The sequence below is a fragment of the Pongo pygmaeus genome, chromosome X (genome assembly GCF_028885625.2).
Source record: "Pongo pygmaeus isolate AG05252 chromosome X, NHGRI_mPonPyg2-v2.0_pri, whole genome shotgun sequence".
In the NCBI taxonomy this organism is placed as follows: Eukaryota; Metazoa; Chordata; class Mammalia; order Primates; family Hominidae; genus Pongo; species Pongo pygmaeus.
In genome coordinates this window covers 77,328,875-77,333,804 of record NC_072396.2, presented here as the reverse complement: position 1 = coordinate 77,333,804, position 4,930 = coordinate 77,328,875, and the positions used below count along the sequence as shown (strand labels likewise).

General features: G+C 40.7%; 1 pseudogene; it reads right to left on the bottom strand.

Moving 5' to 3' along the window:
* Positions 1 to 2,160: 2,160 nt before the first annotated feature.
* On the bottom strand, positions 2,161 to 4,553 carry LOC129025273 (E3 ubiquitin-protein ligase UHRF2-like; annotated as a pseudogene).
* Positions 4,554 to 4,930: the final 377 nt, after the last annotated feature.

The following is a 4,930-nucleotide window of genomic DNA, read 5'->3' as shown; positions in this document are numbered from 1 at the left end:
GCAAATATCATGTTTATTGATTTGCATATCTCAAACCAATCTTTCATCCAATGAATGAATCCTATTTGATCATAATGAATTAGCTTTTTGCCATGCTGTTGGATTTGGTTTGCAAGCATTTTTCTAAGGATTTCTATGTTTATATTCATCCAGGGATATTGGCCTGTAGTTTTCTTTTTTTCATTGTGTCTTTGCCAGATTTTGGTTTCAGGGTAATGCTGCCTTCAGAGAATTAGTTAGGGAAGAGTCCTTCCTATTCTATATTTTGGAATAGTTTCAGTAGAATTGGTACCAGCTCTTCTCTGTATGTCTGGTGGAATTTGGCTGTGAGTCCATCTGGTTCAGGGCTTTTTTTGGTTAGTAGGTTTTTTTAATTACTGATTCAATTTGAGAACTTGATATTGGTCTGTTCAGGATTTCAATTTCTTCCTGATTCAGTCTTGGGAGATTTTGTGTCTTCAGGAATTTATCTATTTCCTCTAGGTTTTCTAGGTTGTGTGCATAGAGGTGTTCATAGTTTCTGAGTATCTTTTATATTTCTGTGGGGTAGGTTATAATGCCAGCCTTGTCATTTCTGATTGTGGTTATTTGAATCTTCTTTCTTTTTCCTTTGTTAGTCTAGCTAATGGTGTTTATCCTTTTAAAGAGGAAACTTTTGGTTTTGTTGATCTTTTGTATGAATTTTTGGATCTCAATTCCCTTCAATTCTGCTCTGATTTTAGTTATTTCTTTTCTTCTGCTAGCTTTGGAGATAGTTTGTTCTTGTTTTTTTAGTTCCTCTAGAAACTAGAGGTTAGTTTATCAAAACTAGAGTTTCAGTTTAGCTAAAGTTTTGATGTTAGATAATTGATTTGAGATTTTTTTTAGTCTCTCTATAGGTTACTGGAGTACAGGTGGTATTTGATTACATGTGTAAATTCTTTGGTGGTGCTTTGTGAGATTTTGGTGCACTCATCTCCCAAGCAGTATACAACACACTCTATTTGTAGTCTTTTATCCCTTGCCCCTCTCCCACCCTTCCCCCCAAGTCCCCAAAGTCCATTGTATCATTCTTATGCCTTTGCATCAGATTGCTTTTTTTATGAGATATTTATCTCTTCCTTCATTTTTCTGGACTGCTTTAGAAGTTTCTTTGTGTTGATTTTCAACTTTGTCTTAGATTTCATTGAGTTTCTTTGCAATCCATACTTTGAATTCTTTATCTGTCATTTCTGAGTGTCCGTTTTGGTAGGGACCATTGCTGAAGAGCTAGTGAAGTTCTTTGGTTTCATCACTGCATTCAGATTTTTCATGGTGCCAGCATTTTTTTTCTGATCATAAAATATTTACTAAGGTATATTTTAGGGAATATAGTAAATATAAAATTTAGGATCACAATATAAAGCAATTTCAAATCCTCTCAAAGGTCAAAACTCTGCAGATGTAAAACCACTGTGGAGACATTAAAAGCAGTTCGACGAGTGCAGAAGTGGATTTTCATGAACATTTACAACTAGAACATATGAATACCTTTCAAGTGCAAAAACATACCACAGTACACTAATGCAGCAACAATACATTCATTATTGTTCTCATTAGCCATTAGTAGTCAACTTGCATAAAACACCAGAAAAAAGCACAGTGGAGTTCACAAAGTGGTCAAAAAAATGAACCTGTCCTTGCAACACACACATTGTAATGGAAGAAGAGAAGTTAAAGTATATACACACTATAGAAGCTGTGTTCATTCCAAGGATCTCAAGTGTCATTTCCTTTTCTGTAAAATCAAATTACATGAACCAGGAACAATTAATATTTGGGAGGCAGTGTGTAGCTAAAATTTCATTTAACTGGTTATTCAATGATTTTTTAAATCTCCATGAATCTTTTCTGTCCTGAGGTAGTTGCAAAATAAATCATAACTTGGATATCATCTAGAGCTGGGGCTTTGACTTTTTACTCATTAAAACTAGTTGTTACAGGAACTACCTTTAGATATTTAAAAGACAGTTGAGAAATGGGCCTCTTACTACACACACAAGATGATGGCTATGTGGGAAAGAGAATTAGCTGCTTCAGAACATGAGAGATACTGTACACCATTCCACCCTCCCCACCCATTTTAGACTCTTTATTGTCCAAACACCCACCATGAACAACACAGTGAAAGCAGACAGATCATCATCCTTTGCTGTAGCCAGGGAAGAAATGTCTAGTAGAGTCTGCAGAATCTCATGGGGAATTATGATGTAATTCTGGCCAAGATCATGCCAGCAAGCAGGGCAGGAGAAAACCTGTGCCTTAAAGGAGCACTGTAGGCAATCTTTACAGACATTGTGGAAGCACTCAGTTGTCACAGGCTGGTAAACTAGCTTCTGGCAGCAAACACACATAAAAGATTGTTCCAATTTTTTCAGAAAATTTGGTCCTTCCACAAGATATGCAAGCACTTCATCCCACAGCTTCTGATTTTGACAGTCTTCTCTGATGAGATGTTGCTGTTGAGGAGTAAGTTGAAAAGCCTCAATTGCTCCTGCTGAATCTGATGCTTTGTATACTTTGGAGGCACTTAGACATCTGAAATCGGCCTTTTTGTGGTTCCACTGGCCTGCTTCTTTGACTGTCCTTTAGTCTTCTTCCTTTCTTTATCTGAAGGGTAACCTGCTGGATGCTGTAAATGTAGACATAATCTCCTTGACCATTCTATTCCTTCAGAGGTCCAAGGAGCAGGTTTAACATCATCTCTTCTTAAAAGATAGCGCCAAATCAAGAATCCATGGCTTGATGAAATCTCTGGCCAGTATTTCACTACCTTATAAATGCCATCATATCTGTAGCCTTCTTCAGGAGCATATTTGCTGATCTTCCTCCCTTTAAAACTGCATATCACTCTGACTGGCTTACCAGCTCTCCAATTCCGAGACTCTTCTCCAATTTTATCACCCAATGTAGCATCACAGTTTAGGGCCAATGCCCTGTTCGTGTTTGTTAATGTTTGATCAGCTGAAGGTGTGCCAATTCTTTTATTACCAGCAAGCTTTTTACTGCCACTTCCAGTGTACAAGAACTCATCACCTCGGTCAACTTTATCCACAAATCCACCAGCCAAGACAAGAGAATAAACTCCATCATTACTTCGACCATGAAGTCCACCAACATGAGGTCTGTGAACACATACTTCACTCACCTGAACTCTAAATCTCCAAGTTGATCCAACAGGAATAGGTCCATAATGATTAGAAGAGACAATAGTGCATTCTGTCATATGACCAACACAAGCCATTCTCCTGCACCAGTCTCTCTGGCTTTCAGTACTAGCGGATGGCATCTTTGCTTTCTTTTCGCTTATCTCGAGTCTTTCACCAGCCTTTACAACCTAACTGGAATCAGTTTTACAGGAAGAACAATACCAGTATTCCTCTTCTGGGACTTTATCCAAAGGTGTATTCAAGCAGTAAATATGATAAGCCACATTACATTCATCACATAGAAGCTGCATGTTGGGTTCATGTTTCCCACCATATACATGAAAGAAGCAAGAATGGCATTTCTTATCTGGGTCTCCACCACACAGGTCACATTCAGGGTTATTTCTCCTTAAAAACTTTACATCTGCAAACGGAAGAGGATAGGCTCCACGTTTCTCAGTCTTGAAGATTTCATCTACAGATATTATCTTGCACTCATTTAATGCCCCTTCAGAACCCCCGCACACCCAGGAAAATTTTCACACGAAGTTCGTTTTTGGTCCTGGAGATTGCCTTCAATGTGGTAATTTCTGCATCAAACAGAATCCTCTTTGTCTAGGACTTTCTACATTATAATTAACCATTACCACATCACCAACATTTAGTTCTTTTCATTTCAAAATGGTTCTAGCTTGTGGTCTGAGGTTCTTGACATTCATTTCTAGAGTACCACTTTCTGGGTATTCATCATACTGGATATGGTAAATAACGTCTTCATCAGCAGCGACAGAGTCTGATTAGATGTAGAGAGTACATTGTCCAATTTATTTATGTTCTCTTTGATTTATGATTTATATTTCCATTAGTCCTTTTACAAGAACTGCCATTCTTCAGTGGAGTTTTGCCACGTGACTGTCCATCAGAAGCTGTAGTAACACTATCTATGTGTGCTTGAAACCAAGCACCAAGGCCAACATCTGTGGCATCCACCAATTCATATACCTTATATAGTCCGAAGCTAGGATCAATAAGATGGGCACGAGCTGATGTAGGTTGCTGACTGGAAGGTCCCACCCTTGGAGCTTTCTTTGCTTTAGGTGGACTATCAGAACAGGGTTTAGCCTCAATCTGTGTAGATGTTCCAGGAAGATGATTAGGATCTGGGCAAACTGGCAGCTGAATTATATCATTCAGTCCAACATCCTAGTCAAATAAGGTATATCCATTTTCAAACTGCTTGCCCCGGTAGAAGAGGTGCTGGCACTCGGACCGCACGTCGAACAGCACCCACACCTGCTCGCGCAGCTCCTCAATCGTGGCTTTGTGAGACACGTCCTCAGTGGTGCACGTCTTGGAGCCGTCGATGATGGGAACCTGGATCCACATCTTGGCGTTGGGAGAGGAGCCGGTCCCATTTGTCTCCCGCTGAGCTCAAGGCGCCGCGCCCCGCCCGGTCTAGGACGCTTCCCCTGCGGCTACGGCCCTCCGCGGCAGGCGGGCGAGCCCACGCACTGTACCGACCCGGACTGACGCCGGGCCTGACAGACGGTGGCGACTCTCAGCCCGCTTGCCAGGCCGACGAGCTGAGAGATAACGGGAACCACTCCGAGTCGCTGCTGCAGCCACCGCCTCAAAAACAGGAAGAGGCCATGCTTCTGCCTTGCGGAGTGTTTACTTATAGAGCTGAATCTCTCTCATAGAGGTCAGGGTGCCAACCAGATCTCTGGTGCCAGCAATTTTACACTGGTTCTTTCTCACCCAGA